This window comes from Ictalurus punctatus, chromosome 2 (genome assembly GCF_001660625.3).
Source record: "Ictalurus punctatus breed USDA103 chromosome 2, Coco_2.0, whole genome shotgun sequence".
Taxonomy (NCBI): domain Eukaryota; kingdom Metazoa; phylum Chordata; class Actinopteri; order Siluriformes; family Ictaluridae; genus Ictalurus; species Ictalurus punctatus.
This window is the reverse complement of record NC_030417.2, coordinates 4,364,122-4,376,592: the sequence shown is the minus strand read 5'-3', so window position 1 is coordinate 4,376,592 and position 12,471 is coordinate 4,364,122. Positions and strand designations below refer to the sequence as shown.

The 12,471-nt window shown below is 40.6% G+C and overlaps 1 protein-coding gene across 5 annotated transcripts in view; it reads right to left on the bottom strand.

The window, feature by feature from the left end:
- ankrd6b (ankyrin repeat domain 6b) overlaps positions 1 to 10,247 on the bottom strand; it is a 31,388-nt gene extending 21,141 nt beyond the window's left edge. For 4 of the 5 annotated variants that reach the window (XM_017453947.2, XM_017453959.2, XM_017453955.2 and 1 more), the window contains exon 1: positions 10,109 to 10,247. The gene's annotated coding sequence lies outside the window, so the exon portion shown is untranslated. Of the gene's footprint in view, positions 1 to 6,250; positions 6,303 to 10,108 lie in introns of all 5 variants that reach the window. The other variant, XM_017453951.3, reaches the window with a different exon arrangement.
- Positions 10,248 to 12,471: the final 2,224 nt, after the last annotated feature.

Below are 12,471 nucleotides of genomic sequence, written 5' to 3'. Positions count from 1 at the left end.
ACAGCGCCTGCGGATAAAGTGCTTATTCAGGTGGTTTGCAGACTAACTAATCCGTATTATTCGTTTATTTCAAACCAAAATCTCCATCAAAGAACGACCAATAATTAAAATAAGTAATAAGACACTTACAGCTTGCTGTCGAAGGAAAAAAAAATGAATACCGACACACGACCCTCTGTCTGTTATTTCTGTCTTTAACGTTAACACCAAAGGAAAAAAATGGCAGAAATTCGACGTTTAAAATAAATAAATAAATCCGTTTATTCGGCACAGAATGTTAACTAGGCCTGTCATGATGACCATGATTTTGTTGGACGATATATCGTCCCAGAAATAATTGCGGCAAACGATACTACTGTCGTTTAAAGACCATTTTATGCCACTGATATAATGATGACGTAATAATGCAAGTACACCCTTTCAAAAACCAACAAACTTTTCATTTTTAAAAGTTACATATATATTATATATATATATATCCATCAAATTCAGTCAATATTTGGTCATGTCATATTTATTAATTTCAGTCGATCTTACTCGGACTAAAACGGCAGTGAAGATCAGTCAAAGGCGTTGTAGTTCACGAGAAAATGCAAAAATCAAACCAAATATTCACACGTTTTATACGTCACCTTAAACATGTCTCAAGAAAAACATGTGAAAACCTGATCTCCTGAAATAATAACGTTACGACGAGTTCACTACGGTAATACAACACCGTCAATTCTTTGCGCTTTAGTTCTTCGTTGTGCGTGTTTTAGCATTTGAGCGTAAATCGACTGAAAACGTTTTTTCGGCCAGATGGAAAAATTTAATCCCTTTTCATACTGAATTTAAAAAAAAATAAGTATGCGTTCTAAAAGTCTAGGTGTAGTAGTAGGGGGGGAAAAAAAGTAAATATGAATTAAAAACAGTGCTGCTTGAAAGTTTGTGAACCCTTTAGAATTTTCTATATTTCTGCATAAATCATCAGATTTTCACAGAAGTTCTAAAAGTAGTTAAAGAGAACCCGTTTAAATAAATGAGACAAAATTATTATGCTTGGTCATTTATTTATTGATGAAAATGATCCAATATTACATATCTGTGAGTGGAAAAAGGATGTGAACCTTTGTTTTCAGTATGTGGTGTGACCCCCTTGAGCAGCAATAACTGCAGATAAACGTTTGCAGTAACTGTTGATCAGTCCTGCACATCGGCTTGGAGGAATTTTAGCCCGTTCCTCAGTACAGAACAGCTTCAGCTCTGGGATGTTGGTGGGTTTCCTCACATGAACTGCTCGCTTCAGGCCCTTCCACAACATTTCTATTGGATTAAGGTCAGGACTCTGACTTGGCCGTTCTAAAACATTCACTTTATTCTTCTTTAACCGTTCTTTGGTAGAAGGACTCGTGTGTTTAGGATCGTTGTCTTACTTTCTCTTGAGATTCAGTTCATGGAGATGTCCTGACATTTTCCTGTAGAATCCGCTGGTATAATTCAGAATTCATTGTTCCAGCAATGATTGCAAGTCGTCCTGGACCAGATGCAGCAACACAGCCCGAAACCATGATACTACCACCACCATGTTTCACAGATGGGATAAGGTTCTTATACTGGAATGCAGTGATTTCCTTTCTCCAAACATAACGCTTCCCATCCATCCACAAAACATTTTTTTCCGATAGCGTTCTGGCTTGTCCACGTGATCTTTAGCAAACTGCAGATGTGCAGCAATGTTCTTTTTAGAGGGCAGTGGCTTTTCTCCTTGCAGTCCTGCCACGCACACCAGTGTTGTTCAGTGGACTCATGAACATTAGCCAATGTGCGAGAGGCCTAGAGTTCCTTCGTGACCTCGTGGACTATTACACGTCTTGATCACAAAGGAGTGATCTTTCTTGGTCTCCACACTCGGGAGTGTAACGATGGTCTTGAGTTTCCTCCTTTTGTACACAATCTGTCTGACTGTGAATCGGTGGTGTCCAAACTCTTCAGAAATGGTTTTGTAAGCTTTTCCAGCCTGATGAGCTTCAACAGCTCTTTATCTGAGGTCCTCAGAAATCTCCTTTGTTCCTGCCACGATACACTTCCACAAACACGTGTCGTGAAGACCAGACTCTCGTAGATCCCTGTTCTTCAAATAAAAATGTGCGCTCACTCACATCTGAAGATCATCCCATTGATTGGAAACACCTGATTCACCTTCAGATTAACCGCTAATGACTGCTAATAGTTTCATCGGGTTCGCTTTGTCTACTTTTAGGACCTGTGTGAAAATCACATGATGTGTTACGTCATATTTATGCAGAAATATAGAAAACTCGAAACTCTTCACAAACTTTCAAGCATCACTTTACGAAACATTTTAAGCAATAATGGTCATTTCAAAGTCGTTTAAAATACACTCTTGCCTTGCTTCATACCTGTTATACCATGCGCTCTCTCTCTCTCTCTCTCTCTCTCTCTCTCTCTCTCTCTCAGGGTCAAAATAAGCTGTGAATAAAGCAAGCAAACAATGAGTTGAACTGTGGCTTCAAGGATCCTTAGGGGATTTTCAGCCCGCTGCCGGCTCTTACAGTGTTAATCAGCCCTGACCAGATGACCTCTTCTCTTACACTCTTACTCTCCGGTGGCGGAAGAAGGGCTTCCCACAATCTGGTGCTTAACATCATGCACCATTAAGACTTGTGCTGCTTTTCTTTAAATAAAACATCAAACTCATGTAGACTACTTTTTCAGACATTCCCTGAAAAAGTGTTCACAGTAAATCAGCTTAATCAGAGGCCAGACGGACCGGAATGGTCCTTTCCTACCTGTAAATCCTAAGAAGTCCTAAGAAATCCAAATCCAATTTAGACTTGCTCACAGATCCACAGAATGTCTCGAAATCGGAGGAGAGAAATGGAGTGTTTCTTCTCTGGTTGTGATCTGGTAATGAGCAGGGTGTGTGTGTGTATGTGTGTGTGTGTATGTTAGCCGGTTCCTCTCGTCCGTTCCCTGCCACGCAGCATTAGCATATCTACAGGCTGACTGGCAGCTCTTTACAGCCCAATGAATTAATGAGCCGTATGTCAGACCCCCACCCCCCAAGTCCCGACTTTCACATGGAGGCCCCGTGTTCTCTTTCTCTGCTATGGACACATAAATCCCGGCTGTCTTTTGATGCGCTGACACACACATACACCTATGCGTGTGCATATACAAACAACACACTAATATAAATCCATATATTAAATACTGAAATTTGACATATTGTCCACCACAGCTCTCTCAGCACGCAGCAATAATGATTCTTTGTTAGGAAGAAGAAGAAAGAAAGAAAAAAAAACGAACGTAAATGAACATTAATCACAATGACGTGACCATGCTAAGATGTCCAGAGCCTTCTTTTAACAACTTTTCTCTGGTTGTACATCAGCCGATCTAAAAAGGTGTCCTGATGCTGGAGGGCAGGGTGGGAAGAGCCTGTGTATAGTCATTAAGGGAGGTCAGACAGAGGTTAGGTCCTTAAGAACGGCTCTCCTGAGAATGCGCAAATGTTCTGGAAGTCTCCAGCTCTGGCCCTTGTCTCCGGCGAGGCGGCTGCAGAATTTACTGCTTAATCCCTATTCAGTTCAGGGCTTGAGGGTTTGTACACTTTGTGAAGCTTTACAGAAATCTGCATGTAGATTTAGACAAATCTCTTGACTACATGAGGAAGAATCCTCGAGTGGAAACCGATCCAAAAGGGAGAGTGGAGTTATAAATCATTACAGGTGTAGAAGAGGAAAAGCAAACGATTGGATACAAGCGTACAGTCTCCACGTGAGATCATCGGATTATGAAACACGGGCGAGTCTCGTAGTGATGGGTCGTTCATGAGCGATTTGTTCCTTTTAAACAAATCTTTTAAATGACTCGGGAATCACGAGGTGTCTCAGAGAGTGAGTCGTTCATTTTGTGTTGGCCGTGCACGCGCAACATCCTTTCTTTGGTTTGGAACGTGAAAACCGCATAGTCTCTGTAGAGGGAATAGAAATAATCCGCTCACGTCATGTGACGTCATCACGACGCGCATTCAGCCAAAGCCCTCTTCGATGCGTCGAACGCGGGTACAGCTAAAAGGTCTCGTTTACCAACAAACATCACTCCAAAAGAGTGCGCTAAGCAATTTTTCGGAATTTCGATTCCGCCGATTCAAGTAATTTCCCACAAAAAAAAAAGGGCGCAAAAACTCCGCGAGTCGCATCGCAAATTTTGAACGAAATATCAGCAAAATCAAGCCTCTTTAGCCGTAACGATCACAAAAAACATCAGCGAAATCCTGTACAGACTGGTAGAGTCAAAACAAGAACTAACTTGTTTCATGGATGTTACACAACATATACTGTAAATGGTTCAAATGATATAATGATATAATTACACTCCATGCATTCTAGATTATTACATATGCTTTAGAACCCATAAATGCATTTATAGTCTGATTTAGTAGTGTAGAAACACATAAATCTGATCCTTCCACATCTGATTCGAATTGGATTGGATGCATATCCGATAGGAGGTCCCGCGAACATGTCGGTTCAGAGCAGAGGACAGATGGGTTAAAAAAAAAAAAAAAAACATGCATATGTGAAGCGCAAATGCAAAAAAAAAAAAAAAAAAAAAAAAAAGATCAAATTGCAGCAATAAATAAAAATCCAATAAGGTGTGTAATCTTTAAAGATACTTAATATCGTAAATTTTCTTTAAGAGTATCACGGGACAGCAGTGATCGCTTTATACAAAGAGTGAAGACGGAGAAGGAAACCTATCTTCGGCTTTCGGTTGGTTTTGACACATCTTGAAAAAATTCTATTCTGCATGTCCGTGCGGCGTTGTGATTTGTGTTACACCTAATGACAAAAGCCGTGTGAATGCCTTTCCATCTTTACAGACTCTATTGTGTAATTCTGTGGTTTGCTTTCGTGCTTCGGGGCAGCTGATCTACACCCGGATTCAGAGTTTGAGGGGCTTAAATTACATCCTGCTATGACTCAGTAGCACTGTGTGTGTAATGTGGTTAGTACAGATAATGTAGATAATGTAAACACAGTTAGTCTTGTATATTTCTCCTAAGCGTGCAATCAAATATGATCAAACACAATTTGTGGGTATGGTCTTGCGTTTCTGTAAGACAACTACCGTGGATTGGATTTTAAAAAGATAAACAGTTTAGCCATATTTCAGTTTAGCTTGTTCTGTTAGCCGTAGCAAACATTAGGAGTGAAGAGTCTAAACCGTCATAAATATGACTTGAGAAATCCCGTCACATCAGCTCATGCTTGCCCGTTGATGTTGTGAGAAATTAAAGTTATGAATATGACCTAAAAATCCTGTCACTTTCACTCAATTTGCCTGTTAGCTAGCATTAGCAGTGATAAAGGCTATGATGGTGCATTCAAGTCCTCCTGGGAAGTTCGTGTTTACGAGTTGGGAAGTCGTAACCGTGACGTCAGGTGCGTTCAAGTTACGTTGGTCGGCGCAAGATGGCATTTACCGTGAACTACAGCCGTTGCATCCCACCATGTTTTGTTACTGACACGCCCCTAACATTCATGTGCGTTCAACTCGTAAATACGATCTCTCCGACATGACTTGAACGCACCATGATACGACTAAAGCTCGTAACTCAGAATTGACTACCTTCCACTATGAAATTCTATTTGTTTACATCAAACAGACAGTCGGTTAAATCTAGAACATACTTGGCCGTACAATTCATGTGTCTTGAGAACGTACATATGACCTCATGAGCGCTAATGTTAGCTGGCTAGCTCGTTAATAACAAAACACACACTTTCATGAAGGCGTCCAGTCTTTTCCTACTTTGAAGCTTGCATGCGTGCGCCCAACTTGAAAAGTCCTAGTTCAGAATTCCCACTTCCAAGTTAAATCATATGCAGCATTATTAACATTTATGAATACAACTTAAAATTCCCTGTCAGGAATCCTGTCAGTTTAGCTCAGGTTTGCCTGCTGATAGGGTGAACAGTGAAGATTATAAGCATTTATGGACACGACTTAAAAATCCTCACAGAAATCCTGTCAGGTTAGCTCAACTGCTATAGTGAATGTTTTGGCTCCTGAAGCGCTGCATATTTGAATGCGGAGGTAGTCGTACTGTAAACTCATCAACAGGTAATTGACTCTCTGGCCTGGGTCTTTGTACCTCTACACACACACACACACACACACACACACACACACACACACACCCAAGCCCTTCCCGTCAGGAGATGTCACTTGATCTCACATTAAAGCCTGAAGTTACATCCACTGTTTGTCTGTTCTCTGGAACTGGAACTCTGGAACACACACACACACACACACACACACACACACACACACACACACAGAACCATGAAGGAACAGTGAGATCTCCGCTCTGTCCAGCTTTTCATACAGCAGGTGAAAGTCATACGTGTCCCACATCACACTCATTTTTTCTTCAGTAGCAACCAAGTTTGTTAGCCAAAGTTAGCAAATGTCTGTTATGGTTTCTTCTGATCGTTCCCGCTTACAGCTTCACCTGTGCCTGGACTAAATTGTCCGATTTGCCTTCCTTGTGCACTTGGCTTTCAATTTTTCAATGGAGAGAACATTGATAAATAAATAAATAAATAAATAAATAAATAAATAAATAAATAAATAAATAAATAAAGGTGGCCTGACCGGGTTAGTGGCAGGAAGGAAGATCTGACGTGGGAGCGGGCGGAAAAGAGGAATATTACAGCAGAGTGATAAACAGCCTGGAGGCCCGTGGATTAAAGACCTGACAGAAGGAGAAAAGAAGCGAAAGAAAACGCAATGCTAGCACCCATTATGAATATAAAGCCTGTATTTATTGATCTTTATGGCGGTGCTTATTTCTTTGTAATGAGCTAGCGATGCTTTGTAAGTATTTTATAAACCATAATAATACTCCGTAAAGTTCCAACAAAGTACTGTAATTGATTCGTAGATGACTTATAAACATGTCGCAACATGTAGCTGAATTAATTTACTTTTATTTATTTTTTAGGGTGTGCAGGTTGCATTAAAAAAAAAAAAAGTGATAGCTGAATAGTTTGAGCATTTAAACGTCTGTAAATACTTCACTAAATAAACAAACAAGTAAATAAATGGTGCAGAAGCTGCACGCTAGCTAATCTTGCTAACCTAGCATACGTTAGTGATGTGTGGACAAATTGCGAATTGAAATGAGCTGTAATTTGTCACAGTTGCAATACTTTGATACAAGGTTTCGGTTTTTATCCCCCGAGTATATTCTAACATTTCTTACGTTACTTGACTGACTCAGTTCTAGCATTTTAAATGCTAGTCATTGACTACGTTTACATGGACGGCAGTAATCTAATTACTGACCTTACTCCGAGTAAGATAACAATGTGATTAAGGTGTTTACACGAGTCGCTTTTAGAACACTCCTGTCATGTTCCCGTTTTACATGTTTTAGAACATAATTAGATTAACAGCCCGCGTCATTACGTCACCGCGTCACGACGTCCCTCCAGAATTCCACGTATCGACATACAGTTCGTCTCCGTTATGGTACCGTATACAGTTTTGGGTCTTTTTATTATTATTATTTTTACGGACGCTTTAAGCGCGGTTAATTATTTGTCATGCTGTACGTGCTATTAGACGACTGCTTGAAGCCGTGGGTGTGTCCCAAATCGCGTAGTTACCGTCTATATAGTAGCCGAGATGCACGTATTTTTCCCCAGTACAGGCCTATAGTAGGTAAGTATGCGATTTGGGACGTGGCCGAACTCTCTTGTTCGCCGTGCGTGATCGTGTCCTGTCGCAAAATGCGGTGAAAACTCCCACCCGACGTTCACAATGTGATGAAGGTGTTTACATGTCACTACTACACGTCCATAACGCGACTAAAACAGGAGTACTCCACCTGTCTTAATTAGATTATCGCTTACTTCGATTATGACCTTAATTAGATTACGGTAAGTACAAATTGCTGTTTACATGGTAGTTTCTTAATTAGAGTATGGTCTTAATCTGGTTAAGAGTGGATTATTGTTGTCCATGTAAACGCAGCTAACGTCAAGTTCTTAAACACATCTGAAAATTTTAGTGTTAGCTCAGCCGCTAAGTTTTGTGCTGTTCCCCTGAAAAATTCTTTGTATGAAGCGCGAGAAGAGTTTGTAAAAATGCTTCCGATGTATTGTTAAAATTTTTTTAATAATTACACCGATCAGCCATAACATTAAAACCAGTGACTAACGTTGATTATCTCGTTACAATGGCACCTGTCAAGGGGTGGGATATAATTATTAACCAGCAAGTGAACAGTCAGTTCTCGAAATTGATGTGTTGGAAGCAGGAGAAATGGGCGAGCGTGAGGATCTGAGGGCCGTAACAGGAAGTACTGCATACATATTTTCCATACCATAAAAGAATGATGTTATTAGTTAATCCTCTTTAACGAGCAACCGCTCATGCATTAACATGACATGATGTGTGTGTGTATCCTTGCTGTAAACTCAGTTGCTCTTTACCCTACAGAGATCCCTAACATGAACTAGCTACCGCACATCTAATACAAACCGAAACACTTGAGCTTGATGTGTTCCTTTTCTCACACACACACACACACACACACACACACACACACACACACCAGGTGCTATTTGCATTGTTTTGACTGTGGTTAAAATCCTCCTTGAACAGGAAAACCTCAATCATCTCACACATAAAAGCCATCAGCCGCTACACACTGATAGGCAGCTCCATGTGAAGTGGGTTAACACTCTTTTAATCCATCACGTCCTTTCTTCTGAATGAAAGACCAGCGGAATACACTGTAATTAGTGTAAGTAGTTTCTCCCCGAACGTCTCATGACAAGTGCAAACGCAGTAGGATTAAATTAGCATTTATAATGTTAAACCGCTCTCTAGGCTCTTGACGGTTAAGCATTCAACACCTCAGTGTCGCAATATTTTTCGTGTAACATCACAGTCTGTCGCGTGTTATTCCTTACACAACAGCAGTACTCCCCGGTCCATACAGGAGTTGTTTTGTGATCGTTTCCAAAAGTATTCTGTGGAAAACTACTTGAATTTGGCGAAATGATTTTCTTCGCATACCCCAGCACGTCAGGAAGTTGGGGTCAGAGTGCAGGGTCAGCCGTGATACAGCGCCCCCTGGAGCAGAGAGCCTTGCTCAAGGGCCCAAACGGTGGCAGATTGGCAGTGCCGGGGCTTGAACCCCTGATCTTCCGATCAGTAACCCAGAGCCTTAACCATCAAGTCATCACTGCCCCTACCCCAATATTGCCCCCCCCCCCCCCCCTTAACTGTATAGACTAGGCAAAACTGTTTGCTATCCCAAACAGTGGATAGGTGTGTTACTGTAAATAAATTACTGAACAAATTACTGCAAGTAACTTGTAACCGTGTAAAAAAGCAGAACTGTAGTCAAAGTAATTTCTAATGAAATTATAATAAACTGACTTTTTAAAAAAAAAAAAATGAATCAAGTTAACATTTTAAAGTTTTAAAGAGGGGGGCTGGGGGTCCAACATAAATTTTACCTAGGGCCTCCAAATGTCTAGAACCGGCCCTACACACACACACACACCATTTGCAACTCAAGCTGTCACAGCTATTTTGTGTGTGTGTGTGTGTGTGTGTGTGTGTGTGTGTGTGTGTGTGTGTTTCAAGCTATGTTCTATTTTCTGTCCACACATTTAAGAAGTAAAACAATATAAAAAAAACAAAACAAAAAAAAACAAAAAAAAAACAAAATGGTGATGAATAGCTACGCATTAACCTGTTAGAGGATCACGTGCGCTCGTGTTCGCGTCCCAAATGTGGCGCATGATCTATATCTGTTTGTTTATCCCTTCTATTCGGCTGTTATGCACGCGCAGCCATCACAACAAATCTGCACACCTAATTCTAGCAGAAAAGCAAATCCGCGACCTGCACGCGCGCCTGCATCAATAAACTAAATGCGCAGTGCACAACTTGGAGGAAACGTCTTTGGGGGAAAATGACATAAATGAGAGATCAGTCCTGACTTGAGAGCGAGGAGAAGTTTTTTTTTTTTTTTTTTAAATAATAAAAAATAAAAAAAATAAAAGCATCCTACCTTAGAGAAGAAATCATTCAGCAGCTGAAAATGGTGTGTTTGTATCCAAGTAAACTCCAGAAGTTGGGGCTTAAAAGCAGCTCGCGCGGATACTGGGGGTTTCTGCTGTTTCCTAAAGTTGTGAAATGTGAAGAGAAGAGTGAAGAGGAATCACTGCGCCATCTAGTGTCCAATTTAGCAATTGCTACTGCTCTTACAGGACACCTCCTGTCCATGATATTCCTCTGGCACATCCCAAGCAAGACTAAATATACTCCTCTAAGCGTAGAGCTGAGCATTTTGAAGGTTTAAAGGTTAAAATAATAATAATAATAATAATAATAATAATAATAATAATAATAATAATAATAATAATAATAATCCTCACTGATCACGTGATCTCTGCTGCCATCCAAGTCATTCATTTTGTAAATGGAAATTCTGAGTGGACTTGGATTTATTTTTTTAAGTTTAAAATTCTGTTAAAGGGGTAGTTCACCCAGGTCATCATCTACTCATCCTGATGTCGTTCCAAACCTGTGTGCAGTTCTTTCTTCGGCGCAACACAAAAGAAGATATTCTGAAGAATGTTGGTCACCGACATGGTAGTTTTGGTGCCCATTGACTTCCATTGTATGGACAAACAAAAACAAAACCACACTGAGACCTTTCTCCAAATATCTTCTTTTATGTTCCACAAAAGAAAGTCAGTCATACAGTTTTGGAACAATATGAGGATGAGTAAATGATGACAGAATGTTCATTTCTGTGTGAACTATCCCTTTAAGCGTTTCCGACATTACCCACAATGCCGTTCGACTTCGACCTGCTGATAATGGTGCCAGTGAGATTAATGCCATATTCGAGTGACCTCGTACTGTAAGTGCTCGTTTGCAGGTTGGAACGAAGTCTTTTTTGACCTCGGCGAATTCTATGGAAGCCCGTTTCCACCGTGGAGGAAAGAAAAAAAATTGAGAATCGCAGCTTTATATCTCATAATTCTGACCTTTTTTTTGTCACAATTACGAGTTTATATTTCCTAATCCAGACTTTTTTTCTCACAATTGTGAGTTGATATCTCACAATTCTGACATTATTTCTCTCAATTAAGAGTTTACGTCTTGCAATTCTGAATTTATCTCGCAATTACGAGTTTATATTGCACTATTCTGACTTTATTTATCACAATTACGAGTTTATATCGCACTATTCTGACTTTATTTATCACAATTACGAGTTTATATTGCACTACTCTGACTTTATTTATCACAATTACAAGTTTATATCGCACTATTCTGACTTTATTTATCACAATTACGAGTTTATATCTCACTACTCTGACTTTATTTATCACAATTACGAGTTTATATCGCACTACTCTGACTTTATTTCCCGCCAATTTAGACGTCCACTTGACATTTAGTGAGTGACAAAGGATGCACTGACGAAGCATCACTCGTTCTCGATAACTAGGCTATATACAGTAAGAGCAACACTCAGCTAGTCCAGACGAGGAAAGCCAGACGCTATTACACGCTCCTTGCTCACATTTCAGGTACCGCGTCACGTGGATGTCTACACTGCAAGTAACTGTACGCTGTAAACTCGGAATTGCGAGATATAAAGTCGCATTCTTGTTCATCTTTTGTTACAAGCTAGATTTATTTATTCATTTTTCTGGTTGGAGGCTGGGAGCTGCATGTTGCGACTGCGAGTCGAATGTGGCATTAGCTCTGGTTTCATCTCTACCTAGAGAGAGCGATGCAGCGGCGCTTTATTCCTTTATTCTGTCCACTCTGCTCAAACACATAAACTTCCAAAGCTTCAAGTTTCATGCTAATACTGCCGGAATTATAGATCACTAACCAGCTGAACCATCTCTCTCTCTCTGTCTCTCTCTCTCTCTCTCTGTCTCTCTCTCTCTCTCTCTGTCTCTCTCTCTCTCTCTCTCTCTCTGTCTCTCTCTCTCTCTCTCTCTGTCTCTCTCTCTCTGTCTCTCTGTCTCTCTCTCTCTCTCTCTCTCTCTCTCTGTCTCTCTCTCTCTCTGTCTCTCTCTCTCTCTCTGTCTCTCTCTCTCTCTCTGTCTCTCTGTCTCTCTCTCTCTCTGTCTCTCTCTCTCTCTCTCTCTGTCTCTCTCTCTCTGTCTCTCTCTCTCTCTCTGTCTCTCTCTCTCTCTGTCTCTCTCTCTCTCTCTCTCTGTCTCTCTCTCTCTCTCTCTCTCTCTCTGTCTCTGTCTCTCTCTCTCTCTCTCTCTCTGTCTCTCTCTCTGTCTCTCTCTGTCTCTGTCTCTCTCTCTCTCTGTCTCTCTCTCTCTGTCTCTCTCTCTCTCTCTCTGTCTCTCTCTCTGTCTCTCTCTCTGTCTCTCTCTTTGTCTCTCTCTCTCT